The following is a 13,757-nucleotide window of genomic DNA, read 5'->3' as shown; positions in this document are numbered from 1 at the left end:
TGTCTATGCTGGGGACAGCTGCTTGACCACCATGTGACGGTGAAGGGCTCAGGTTCTGGAGCCAGGCTGCCTTGTTGGGAACCCTGGCCGCAGCGGTTACTCGCTGCGTGATCTTGTGCAGTGCACTAAACCTCTCTGTCTCCAAGAAAAGAAGGATACAGATAGTATTTACCTCATAGTGTTGTTGTAGTGATTAAATGAGTTCGTACATGTATGTAAAGGTCTAGATCACAGGTGGCAAACATATGGCCCTCCACCTTGTTTTATCCGGCCCAGCACCTTGTCTCTACCTGGTGGCAGTGCCGAGCTCTCGCTTAGCTGTTAAGGGAGTATTTTCATTTATGCAGCCCTAAAATGACGTTTGGCCCTTCGAAGTCTAATAAGGCTAATGTGGCCCCCGGTGAAAATGAGTTTGACACTCCTGCTCTAGATCAATGCTGAGTACATCGTGACTGCTTAATAAAAGGTACCTGCTATTGCTCTTACCGAGGCTCAGAGACCAGGGGACTTGCCCAACTTGGAGTGAAGGAAGGATCAGGTGCTAGGCCAGTGCCTGTGTAATTCCAAAGCTGTGCTCTTTCCTCTCCTTGGGGCATTTGAGTGTCTGCCGGAGAAACCTGATGCCCAGCTACCCCGAGGAGGTGCTGGACCAGGTTCTGCCCACCACGTGTTGTCTCTCTAGCCCCTTTGTTGGTAGGACTTTGTCCAGCTCACTCACTGAGGAAAGTCAAGGCCTGGCACGCCGGGTGCTAAAGAAACACTTGTTGAATAGCCTGCCGGATAAATGAAGGTGGGACGGCCACCCCGCAGCCCCTGTAGGAGCTCCTGTGATCTACCAGCCCCTACCTACCTTCTCGCTCTTCCTCGCAGGAGCAGTCTGTAGCCTGGGGGCGTTTGCTCTGCTTTACCCACCCCCCAGCCCCCAGTCACAGCAAATCTTCAGCCTCCCTCCATTCCTCTGCCCTTCCCGCTTGCTCTTTACAATGAGAATAACTTCCGAACTTGATTTCTTTATACCTGTTTGAATATTGAACTATGACCTGACTGTCTAAAGGTCTTAGAGGAAAGAGATAACAAATCAGCCCTACTCTGTGCCCAGAGTGGGCTCCATGTTCAGAGGGAACGGGACAAACCCTGCCAACCCCCATTAGATGGCAGATCCTCAGGAAGGGGAAGGGCGCGGGCACAAGCCTGAGGCCAGCAACCCTGGGCTCTGTGCCCCACCCCTGGCAATCTGCGCCCTCTCAGCCCCTCGGCTCCTCCTTTCACAGAGGAAGTTGTGGCCCTTGGCGCTGTCTGCCCCTGGGCTGCCCAAAGATCCCCTTGCCATTCCCTACTGTCCCCGCATGAAGGTGTGCTGGAGATGGACCTGACTTACAGAGGGAAGGGGCCAGAGAGAAGAAGGGGGTTGTCCAAATCCCTCAGCAAGGACCCCCAGCAGGGTAGGCTGGCAGGGAGGACAGGAGGATGGGGTTGTTATTTAGTTAGAGCTTGCCCCCATCCCTCCCTGCCCTTTTAGTCAATGGCGAATCTCTCTACCTGCCTGAGTGGTGGGCAGGGTGTTTTGCCTGTGCATTACTACCCACACTTGTGGCCTGTGGAAATGAGCTGGTGGGAGGACAGACCCTGCGTCTGGGCCTTTCAGAATCTCAATTGTCACGTGGCCCACACTCAGCCCCAGATTTCTTACACCTGCAGGTTGGCCTCACCCTTCCCTCTAGTCTCTGAGAGAAGCAAACCAACCCTGTGTCTGCTCACCTCTCTGCTCACCTTCAAGCAGCTTGTCATCACTGGAATGTGGCTCTCCTGGTGGGGGCCTCCCGGCCTCAGCTCTGATGGGCTGAATGAAAGTTGTGATTTTGCAGATCACTGGCTTTGTCACAGTTAGGCCAGAGCAGTGCTCTCTGTGGCTTCTTCCAAGGTTTGGGTTCCAGTCTGTACAGGGGACACCAATGCCCTTTCAGAGAGCTACTGGGGAGGGTAGGTGAACTCCCACCCCCCCACAGCCCTCCCCACCCCAGGTGGTGGCTCAGTTAGGTCTTATCTGCTGTGGCTGTCCCCCAGGGGGCTGGGGAGAAGGTTCAATGACAGGCTGGGGCAGCTCTGATTGGGCTGGCCAGGTTTGGGGTGGGGATTGGGAGGTGGGTGTCTTCTCCCTCCTTCAGTGGCTTCACACAGGCCCGTGGCATCTTCTTTAGCCCAGCCTAGGCTGGGCTTGGGGGCTCAGCAGAAAGGTCCGCTCCCCTGGAGCAGCCCTTCTGCCCAGCCCCTCGGTTTGCCAGTAACTAGCTGAAGACCCCTCTCCTGTGCTTGGATTGGTCCATGAGCCCCTGTGCACAGAGGGTGGTGCCCAGCATTTTCCCTTCTGCCTCACATTCAAGGCACTGCCCACTGGGTTTGGCCAAAGCCTCCCTCTGCCCCTCTCCCCTAGCAGACTCTCTTCCCTCCTCCAAGCCTGGAGTTCTTCCCGTGCCTCTCCTCTGGTTCAGCAGAGGTCCTAAGCAGCCTCGTGTTGGGATGTTCTGGATGAGGCTCCCCTGGTCTGTATGGGGACCAGGGATTCAGCCCCCAGCAGTGGGCAGGGCTGGTTACACTGAGCGTCTTTTATCTCCAACTGTCCATGATGTCACAGAATCCACAGCCTGGGGGCTGTACTGAGGAAGCTGAGGCAGGAAGCCACTTGCCTGAAGAACCACAAGATCAGGCCCTGGCAGTGGTGGATCCTGGGGAGAGCAGCTGCCACAGTGCAGTCTTTTGGGCCTGGGGCCTGCCCACCCTTGCCCCGTGTTGGGGGTGAGGGCTGCTAGGGCCTGGGCTAAGGACCCCAGGGAGTCCTTTGTAGGCAAGAGCCCTTAGCCTCTGCGGTGTCCTCAACCCAAGGGGCTGGGATGGGGTGGGTCCCCAGGGCCCAAAAGTGGAGGACGAAAAATTTGAGACTGGCCAGGGTAGGTTCCAGAATTTCCCAGCACAATCCCTCAGGACAGTGCAGTGTTTGGGGAAGAGGTTGGTTCCTTCAAGGCTCAGGCTTGGGTGGGCTGACCCATGTTCCCTGGAGCCCAGCTGGGTCAGAAGCCCTGGGGGGCACAGAAGCAAATATGGGGAGGCCCTTCTGGGCCTTGCCCAGGACTTGCCCTGTCTGAATGGGTTTCCTAGCCCAGCACCGTTCTCCTTGGAGAACCGCTTCAGGTGTCTCTGGCTCCCCTCCAGGATCCCCATGCCAGGGGACCTCCCCTGACCACATGGTGTGGTAGCTACCCGATTTCTGGTCTGTGTGCTCTGCTGGGGGGTGTAGGGGGGAGCTGGTGGACAATGACTGCACAAGGGCATGAGGGAGGCAGCGGCCACCTTTGGATAACACCCCTCCTGCCACTGTTGCCTGACTGCATAGCCTCGTGAAGGGAGTTGCTCTCTGTGGGCCTCAGTTTCTCTCTTTCCCACTGAACTTCTTGGGGGCTGCAGGTTGGAGATCAGTCTAGGTAGGCCTCAGTCTTTGGGTGCCCACCTCCTCTTGCCTTTCCTGAGCCTCATTCTCTGCTGCCCTGAACCCCCCACCCCACTCCTTCTCCAAATTCTAATTTACTCGAAGTCCTGACTCACCTCTTCAGGAAGCCCACCCTTATGCCTCAGTCGTGAGTCTAAACCTTCTGATGGTGTCTCCAGTTGCTTTCTTCTCCTTGGCTCACACTCCTGGTTCTATGTGGGGCTCCAGCTACACAGAGACTGCTCAGCATGGCCTCTGTGGGGAAGGGGGCCTGTAACATAAAGCAGCAGGCCAATGTGGTCCGTGGTAGGGTGGGGAGGAGCACAGTGGTGTGGAAGCCCAGAGAGAGCAATGAGATGAGATTTGTGCTGTACCTTGTAGGGTGAGGCTAGGGGTGAGGGAGTCTTAGGGACAGAGACCAGGTTAGGAATGGCCTTGAATGCCAGGTAAGGGATCATGGGGTCTGGCCTCCTTCTGCTAGCAGAAAGCACCAGGAAGAGGCCCCCAGTTGGGTGGCATGATCCTGAGAGGAGACCTTCCCACAATGCCTGGGGCCTTTCACCCACACCTTATGCCTGGTGGTCTCCTGCTTGTTCCCTGATGTCTGTTCCAAGGACATTTCCTTAGGGAGCTGTCACTGACCATGCTTTCAGGGCCCCCTGACTGTCATTCCAGTGTGTCTCCCTGCAAAGTCGGACCATTGATACCAACCAGGCTTTAATGCCACCGAGGTAGGCACCAAAAGGGTTTGGTTGTTCCCTGTGTCTTCAGCTCCCAGCCCGGTTCCTGGAAAGGGGTAGGTGCTCCATAATGTTGCTTGCATGAGTGCAAACTGGGATCTGTGAGCACCAGATGGAGGGGCTGCCAGCCTGGGGGAGAGGGGTGAGGGGTGAGGGGGAGGCATGGCCCTTCAGTGAGGTGCTCCCAGTTTGAGCTGTGCTCCTTGTGTGTGTCATGTGACTGCTGTTTAAGAGCTGTGTGCTGGAGCAAAAGCCATCTATGGTTCTGCCTCAGTGGGCAGGCTGCCTCACTTGCTCTCTTCAGAAAGGCTGTGAGAGCAGGCGGACTGAGCCATCTTGTCCCCTGGGCCGGCTGGTGACTCTAGGGAGTGGGGGGAGCCACAGGGGCCATGGGAGGCAGGGCAGTGGGTAGATCCAGCCCTGACCTCAGTGGAATTATTTTTAAAATCTGCAAGAGAAAGGGGATATTTTTAACCTTTGTTCCATCAGGGCATCCCAAGGGAGAAAGAAGGGAGAAGGAGGCGAATGGGGAGTAGAGGGAGGAGCACGAGCCGGGGTAGAGTTTTCCAGGGGAGAGGTTATGGCCTCAGAGCCCCAGGGACAAGCTGGTGTGCCCCCAGCCTTTAAATTTTTTCTTAAAGCTCCAAACAGCAAGAGGGACAGTGGCGTTCATTATATCGAGTCATCTCCTCCATTTCAGACAAAGATCAATCTTCTCAGTCTTGCAGCTCCAAGGGGGAGGGTAAGAGAAAGAAAATGGGAGGCAAAGAAAAAAATTCCCTGGACCAGTTTTTGTGGCTAACGTGATTGCTTGGCTGCCTGGCAGCAGGGCCAGCTGTCAGCAGGCATCCTGGCCCCCTGCCAGGTGCGCTCAGCTGCCAGCTGCCCCCAAGGCCCTTTCCTGATTGGGACAGGTTGGCAGGTCTGAAAGCTCCAGAGCCCCCTGAGGCGGGGATGCTAGGCTTGGTTTCCCAGGAGGCCTGGTGCCCCGCTGTATCCAAAGTACAGGCTGTGCTCCCGCTGGCCTTTTCTCAGCCTTATGCCCACCTCCCTGCCTGTGCTCAGAGGGTCCTGCCCTGCTCTCTGGCTCTCTGACACTTCTTCATAAGGGAGGCAGTTTGTGTAGGGAACAGGAGCACTCTTTTTTAAAGATTTTATTTATTTATCTTTAGAGGGGAAGGGAAGGAGAGAGGGAGAGAAATATCAATGTGTGGTTTCCTCTCATGCGTCCCCTGCCGGGAACCGGGAACTGGCCTGCAACCTAGGCATGTGCCCTGACTGGGAATCGAACTGTGATCGGGTGGTTTGCAGGCCCGCACTCAATCCACTGAGCTACACCAGCCAGGGCGGGAACAGGAACACTTTGAAGCCAGAGAGAATTGGCTCTGCCAGTTTGTCTGTGCATTTTCATTCATTCATTCATCCATCCATTCATTCATTCATCCATCCATTCATTCATTCACTCACACGTTTATTCATGCATGCATTCACTCATTCAACAAATATTTACTGAGCATCTACCATGTGCTGAGCACTGTACACGATATAGAGGTGGACACAGAGGTGACAAGTTGGACACAATTCCTCCCTGCCTAGTAGAGTTTATGTTATGATGAGGAGACACATAAGAAAGAAGGACAGAGATAAAGAAGAAAGATAATGTCATGTGGTGGTAAATACTATGAAAAATGAGGGAGATTAGGGTGCATGAGGACTTTTGACCTGGGGTGACGAGGGCAGAGGAGGGAGTTCCCATTAGAAAAGTTGGGGAAGAGCATTGCAGGCAGAAGGAGCAGAAGGACAGAGACCCTGGGACTGGTCAGCATGTGGGGGTCGGGGGTAAAGGTGATTTCTGACCAGTGAGCAAGCTTGAAGAGTCTGGACTTGATTCTCCCTGCCATGGAAACCCCTTGCTTATGGCAAGGCAGTGGCAGGATCCGAACTGTCCCACTAGCTGGCTGCTGTGGTTTAGTTCGGAGCCAGAGGGAGCAGGGAGCCTGTGAGGCAGCAGGGCTGCTGTTGCAGGGTCCAGGTCAGCGCTGACTAGGGAGAAGCCTTGTAGGGGAGCAGGCGGGTGCTGGGCGTGTGGGGTAGGGGTGGGGGAGAACTGTCAGAGTTTGCTGATGGCTTAGATGTGGGATGTGCAGGAGAGGAGTGAAGGCCAAGGGAGATGTGATTTTGGGGCTCAAAATAAAGAGTTCTGTTTTGGACAGGTCTGTTAGATGAACAAGTAGAAATAAATGAGGGGCCTCTTGGATACATGCAGCTGGTGCTCAGGAGCGAGCCTGGGCTGGTGAGAAATCTGGGGTCTTGGCTGGGATTTAAAGCCACATGGCCAGGAGAGACTTTCCAAGGACTGTGCAGACAGGACAGAAAAGAGAACCCAGAGAGCCCTGGGGACATGGATGTTTGAAGGAGGCGTGGAAGTTCAACTGGGGGGGGGGCAGACTGCTAGGAGCCTAGAGACAAGGGCATGTCAGAGAATGGCCACGGAGTTTGGCAAAATAGGGGTTTCTGGGAACCTTGATAAAAGCAGTACAGTGGAGCAGTGGGAATGGTAGCCCAACTGGAGAGAGCGCAGGAAGGGCGTGGGGGATGGGGGACTTTCCCTCCCTGCCTTCTTTTCTCCCTCCGTCCCTGCATCCCTCTCTCCCTCTACCATATTGAGGCGTATTGACCTGCTTTTTTGCAGCTGTGTGAACTTGGACAAATAGCTTAACCTTTCTCAGCCTCAGTTCCACATCTGCAAAACGGATTTACTGAGCACACAGTTGGTGTGCTCAGTAAATTGTTCTTAAGTAGGTGTTCCTGTAGGGAAATGGGGGCTGCCAGGCACCTGTCTGCACAGACACTGTTGGAGGACAATTTGCTAATCAGTATCAAAATTCGAAATGTGTGCACCCTTTACAAATACTTGTACATAGGCATAACAAGGGGGGATAGTTCAGCCATGTTTGAAATAGAGACTGGGGACCCCTAAACGTAGCCCTCAGAGTGGCCTGTCGCTGTGTGCACGGGCCTGGAGTCCCACGGCCCAGCCGCTCCTGGTCTGGGGCTCTGGAGCGGGTTACTGACCACCCCTCTGCACTTCGGTTTCCTCATCTACAAAATTGGATGGACCACAACAGCTGTGCTGAGAGCTGGTAGTGCACACTCATTGGAATAAGACATAAAGCGCTCAGCATGGTATCTGGCACAGAGTGGGTGCTCAGTGAGCACAAGCAGTGACCGTTGCCGTCTTTGCGTGCAGACCGGGAAGGTTCTCCAAATTCTCTTGCTAAGTGAAGAATGCAGTTACACTCCAGCACAGAGGCTATACTCCCTTGGGTATGACCTCATTTGTGTTTATATGTACACACGTGTGTACTTTGCTACACGTGTACACATACACAGTGAAAGTTTCACACCAAAGGGGCAGTGAGGATGGAGATGTAGGGAGTGACTATTCACCCTCTATAGTAAGCACATCTTATTTGAAGCTCTTAATCAGAGAAAGCGTTCATGTTTTACTTGTATAATAATGAGTTCAATACACCTGTGGCTCTGTCCATGACTGTGGGTGAGATTTGGTGCCCAGAGTCACTGAGGGCCTCAGCCTACTGCCCACTTGCTGTGGGGAGGTGAAACCCAGGCCCTGAGATGTGTTGTGGAAAAAAAAATGAGTTCAATAAGTAAAAATGGTAATTTTAGGTCTTTACTTCCTCCCGGAAGTCCTCCATGCTTGCACCAGCCCACAACCCACTCTCTGTCAGAGCTCCTTAGTGGTTAGAAGCCACATTTTGTGCTATGGCTGCTTTGAGTCAAATGTACATACATGCATATATATGTGTGTGATCTCCTCAGGTTATCCTATGACCTTCTTGAGGGTGGGCTATGGACTTTGCAGGCTGGACACATCTAGGCCAGCAGTTTTCCAAGTGTGGTCCTCATGTCGGCATCAGCATCACCTACGAGTCTATTGGAAACTAGGTTCTCAGACCCCAACCTGGACCTCCTACAACAGGATCTCTGGTGACTCTGATGCATCTGCAGGTACTAGTGGGAAATCAAGACACAGTGAGGACCAAGGCTGGTCCAGGATTATGGGGAGAGCCCATGAAAAAGCCGAGATGACTCAGGTCAAGGTCCCAGTCAGAGCTGAAGGAGAGGGCCGCCACATCTGGTCCTGGGAGGGAGGACCTAAGGTTCATTGCTGTATGTCGCTGACCAGAGAGCCCACAGGTGTGGACAGGTGGGGCAGCTGCTCTCCCTGGTGTGCATGCCCTTCAGGGGCCCCATGGAGCTGTGACCTGCTGTGGGAGCCTCCGGGGTACCTGTCCCTCCTGTGGCCTCTGCCCAGTTTTGCAGAAAGTTCATTCTTGACACTGTGGGGTGAGTCTGGCACCCCTGTCCAGGTCTGTGGGTACAGGCTTGGGTGGGGTTGACTGCAGGATGAGTCCTGTGGGCCATGGGCCTGCAGGCCCCATATATCATCTCACTACTTTCCCACTGTCTGGGTCAATGGATGAGGTGGGTGCTGGGGCTCTACGTGTAGGGCAGGTTCCAGGGGTGCAGTTTTCCTCTGCTCAGTGTTCTCTTTGCCTCCCTTCTCCTCTTCTATCTCCTGGGCCCCGGTTTTGTTCTCTTCCAGCCATGCTCTGTGTGTGTGTGTGTGTGTGTGTGTGTAGGGGATGCTGTTGAGTTGTAGGTGTGCAAGGGGGTGAGAAGGTTTGGGGACAGCTTTCTGGAGGACAGGAGGAGGGCAGCTCCTGGCTGTGACAGGCTCAGTGTGCTGGGGGCCCCAGCCTGTCAGGGTCCTGGGGGTGCCTGTCCCAGGCACCAGCCAGGAGTGAGGCTTGGGAATCTGGAAGATCCCTCATTAAGCAGGGGGCATGGCTGTGGGCCACTTAGTGAAATGGGTCTGCCTGTGGGGATATAGTTGAGGCTACAGGTGCTTTGGGTGGTGGGCTCCAGCCTCCTCGGGGGCCTGGTTGTGTACTGTGATGAGTAAGCATTTGGGGGACATGATTTCTGGGTCAGAAAACACAGTTTGATAGGGCTGGCAGGGAGAGGCACCAGCAGGTCTTAGGAGCAGACGCTTTTGCATTCCCCCAGCTTCCTATGTCTCCTCTGACTTTAGTTCCAAGGCAGCTTTGCTGAGTGGGCGATTTCTGGGAGGGCTTCTGGCCTTAATTTGGTGTTAGGGGGCTCAAGTGTGTTTGCTGAGTCAGCTTGCACCATGCACAGGAGTGAGCTCAGGGATGTGACATGGGGGCGATGGAAGTCCCCACAAGCCTTTCATAGCAGGAGCTGGTGAGAAGGTGAGGGCGGGGCTACCCCCTCCACCCTCACATTGCAGGTCAGGGAGTGACTGAGCTGGAGTTCTGTCTTTCCCTTGTCTGTGCAACCCAATCCTCTGCATCTCCTCCTCTGTAAAAGGGGCTCCTTAGAGGGCATCCTTCAGGCTGTTGGGTCATGTGGGGAAAGCCTAGTGTGGACCGTGGTGCACACAGCTGGTGCTCAGTGAATGTTAAAACACACATAAGTTGTTTTGCAGCATGGACTGAGATCTGCATGTGTCTGCAGAGCCCAGGGCCGGGCATGGGGTAGGACTGGTTACTGGGAAATGTCTGCAGGACTCTCAGGAGCAGAGAGACACCGTCTTCATCAGCTTGGATGACCCCTGCACGGGCCAGCACAGCCTGCCCGCCATTCTAGCCAGGAGAAACTATGCCCAGTAGACCCAATCCAGGCAGACTGCCTAGAGGAAGAGTGTTAGTAATTATTAACCTGCTGTGGTTGGTCATTTCTTAAGTGTACAAAAAAACCTTTTATTACAGGTTAACTAGCTCATTAATTTTAACAACAACCACCAATGAAAGGGAGCAGTTTGTTTCCTTCCTAGCAGTAGGGGTGGATGCTGGTGGCTGAGACACGATTCAGCTCCGTTCCCCTCTCCAGGTTCCACAGCCTACCTGTCACTCCCCATTATACTGCACACTGCTTCCCAGTTTGGGGCCACCCACGGAGAGGGACAGAGTTGGAGACCATGCCTGTGGTCACCATGTCCTCTAGCCAGGCCCCCAGGAGCTGGGGTTTGCCCCCCAAGAAGCCATAGCATGTGGAGTGGGAGCTGGAGGCTGCCTCGAGTCAGTGGGGACGCCTGTCTGGACCAGGCCTCGGGGCTGCAAGAGGGAGCCACTGGGCCAGTCTGCCAGGTTCCCTCTTCGGGACACATGTATCCTTCTGGACGTGACTCATTTCCCTCTCTTCCTCCCTGCACACTGACGGCTCAGAGTGTATCCCTTACAGAAGCTACTCCACAGTAACTGTCCTTAGTTGCCCTCCCCAGCTTGGTACCATCCTCTGGTTGACCGAGTAGGACCCTGGCCCTTTTTGTTCAGTGAATAAAACCCCCAGGTGCTGTCCCATACCCTGCGGGGCTGAGAAGTGTGGGGTGTCCACTGTACTCCAGGAGGTCCTGGAAAGAGGCAGGAGGATTGGCGGACAACTCAGGGCCCACAGATGCAGGATTTAGCAGCATGGATGCTGTTTCTGGGCAGAGCTGGGAAGGGGCAAATTAAAATCCATGAGGCCCCAGCAGACTGAAAGGCTGTCATCCAGTGCACCTGCATGCAGCATCTGACGTGGCTAATGATTTACGACTTGTGGGACAAAGATGTCATCTTTGGAACAGAAGAAGCCTGTGCTGGATCAGAGTCTGTGTGTGTTGGGGGCTGGGGAACTTGGTGCGAGGCATCACAAATATCTAGGGGGCCTGGTTGTAATACCAGCATCACTGAGGGCAGAATGAGGAGCTTCAGGTCACACCAGGGCTCTGCACACAGTTGGGTGGCCATAGGTCATGTCAGCCTCTGCCAGTTTTCTGCCCCATTGGAGGGCACCACCCAGCACAGCCCAGGAGGCTGGGGGAAGGCTTACCTGGGTTGGTGGGTTCACCAGACACCCACCCCACCCCATCATCACTGCTGGAGTTCACTGGCCTGACTTTCCTGGGGTCTGAGAAGCTGACCCAAGCTAAGACTGCCCTCATACTTAAAACAGGCACAAATTGGGCTGCAGGTCAGGCCTGTGCCCTAAACAACTTCCTATTCCTGGGGACGTATTTCCGCTGTAAAGGTCAGTGTCTCTGCTTTAGACACTGTTACTTTGGTGTTCACCTCCATTGACCTCCAGAGGAGGAAGACCCCATGGCCCTCTCTTCACTGCCCAGCAGACCTCTGGACCTGGGCATTTCTGAGGTGCTGGTGGTTGTAGCAGGAAAATGAAGAGCTCAGGTTCTGAGCCAGATCGCCTGGTTTCACGGTGCCATTTCTGCTTGTGTGCTGTGTCACTTTGAAAAGTGTTCTATCTAATCTGTGTTTTAGTCCATTCATCTGTGAAATGGGCCCAGCAGTGGCTTCCTCATGGGGATGTAGAGATGAGATGAGACGATGCACAGGAAGCCTTTGAACATGGCCTGGCAAGGGCCCTGTCAAGAGTTGCCAGGTGGGTATCTGGGTGCTCTTGTGGGTGGGGTGGACAGCAAGCAGGGGAGGCTTAGCTGGCGCTTTGGATCTCTGCACTCTAGCCTGTTGTTATAGTGAGGGAGGCAGCTGGAGCTTCTGCTGCTGCCTGGGGGGCAGTGACTGAGGGCTGCCATGGGCATTGCTGCACTGAGGTTGGAGAGAGCTTGCCTCCGCTTTGGTGACTGGTGCTCTCAGCCACCATGGTGCAGGTNATTCATCTGTAAAATGGGCCCAGCAGTGGCTTCCTCATGGGGATGTAGAGATGAGATGAGACGATGCACAGGAAGCCTTTGAACATGGCCTGGCAAGGGCCCTGTCGAGAGTTGCCAGGTGGGTATCTGGGTGCTCTTGTGGGTGGGGTGGACAGCGAGCAGGGGAGGCTTAGCTGGCGCTTTGGATCTCTGCACTCTAGCCTGTTGTTGTAGTGAGGGAGGCAGCTGGAGCTTCTGCTGCTGCCTGGGGGGCAGTGACTGAGGGCTGCCATGGGCATTGCTGCACTGAGGTTGGAGAGAGCTTGCCTCCGCTTTGGTGACTGGTGCTCTCAGCCACCATGGTGCAGGTGGGCACAGAAGACTGAAAGTTCTGAGTTGTGAGGAAGTGCAATGGCTGTTTTACGGGGGCACAGAGAGGCCGCAGTGGTGATGCTGGGACTGGGCGGGGAAAGGAGGGGACAGAGGGCAGAAGGAGAAGGAACTGGCGTGTTTCATGTGCCGGGGAACTAGTACAGGCTCTTCACACAGGTAAATCATTTGTTCCTTATACAGGAGAAGGATGTTATGAGCCCTGTTTCCACATGAAGAACAGAGGCCAATGCAGGGGAGGTTGGTTGACCCAAGAGGCAGAGCTGCTATTGAACCCGCAAGTGTCCCCTGGGCTGCTGGGGGTGGTGTGGCAGAGGGTACCAGGAATGGGTGGGGCTGTAGTGCTGGGCTGTGGCTGTTTGGGCACTAGTTATGCATCGTCTAGGGTGTGCGTGCACGTGCAAGTGTGACTACGTGCTGACGCCCTCTCCACACTTCAGCAGAAAGCCCTCTCGGCAACTAGGGTGGTGGGCAGCTCTTTACCGCCTCCTTCAGTACCAGCACCTGGAGGTGCCATGCTGGCGCCTGTTCTCTTACTCACCCCTCTCACGGCTCTGCCTAGTCCCTTGCCTAGCCTGTCAGGAAAGAGGGGTGTCCAGGCTGGGAGGTGCCTTGAGATAATACAAATAATTAGTGGCCAATTATTTGACGTCATATGCCATGTGTGGGTAAGTGACAATTCTTTTGTTATCCCCATTCTGTGTATGAGCATATTGAGGCCAGAGGGGTGTAGTGACCTGTTCAAGTTCACACAGAGAGTTGAAGGGCAGAATTCTGACCCTGGTGGTGGGGATGGCTGAGAAGCTCAGCTCTGGTTTGCTCCGTGGGCAGTCTGACCCTGCCTATACCCTTCTGTGGGCCAGACAATTTCTTACTGTCCTGTGGTATAGATGTGGAAGCTGAGCTGAGGCTTGGAAGGGGCTCAGGTTGCCCTGGTGCCAAAGCCTGGCCCTTTTCTCCCGCCCTGTTACCTCAGAGTGTTTGATGACTGTTTGCCTGCATGCCCTCGTGTTCTTACTTGGGGGGCACTGTGCTTGTGCAGCTGTCCAATCCTGCCTAATCCCTAAGCCTGACACCTGCTTGTGCAGCTGGAGGGTAGGGGAGAGCCTGGGCCAGTGGAGAGGTCAAATGACAGAGAGGCAGGGTCGGCCCTTGTACAGGCAGGTGGACGGTAGGAACTGGGCTCTCGTCTCGTGATTGGGATGTCGTGTTGAGCCTCCTCACCTGCGTGTCCTTTCTACCACCTGAGGCAGTGTGAGTAGTTGTTAAGAACCTAAAGTGAATCCCAGCTCTAGTACTTATTAACTGTGTGACCTCTGACCCATTACTTAAACTCTCTGTACCTCAGTTTTCTCACCTGGAAAAGGGAGAAGCAAAGCAGAGCCCATTCGCAGGGCTGGTAGAGGATGAACTGGAGTGATGCCTGGCACATAGTAGGCACTCATCT

The 13,757-nt window shown here is 54.6% G+C and overlaps 1 protein-coding gene and 1 non-coding gene across 2 annotated transcripts in view; both read left to right on the top strand.

The window, feature by feature from the left end:
* The window catches only part of LINGO1 (leucine rich repeat and Ig domain containing 1), a 182,089-nt gene that overhangs the window by 48,700 nt on the left and 119,632 nt on the right, over window positions 1-13,757 (top strand). The window lies entirely within an intron of this gene.
* On the top strand, window positions 7,742-7,864 carry LOC118987878 (small nucleolar RNA ACA64). The gene has a single exon (XR_005066678.1). It is a non-coding gene; the product is annotated as a small nucleolar RNA ACA64 (small nucleolar RNA).

This window comes from Sturnira hondurensis, unplaced genomic scaffold, assembly GCF_014824575.4.
Source record: "Sturnira hondurensis isolate 20B ecotype Veracruz unplaced genomic scaffold, ASM1482457v3 Scaffold0005329, whole genome shotgun sequence".
Classification (NCBI taxonomy): Eukaryota; Metazoa; Chordata; class Mammalia; order Chiroptera; family Phyllostomidae; genus Sturnira; species Sturnira hondurensis.
Note: the sequence above shows the minus strand (reverse complement) of the source record. Positions and strands in the feature narration are given on the sequence as shown.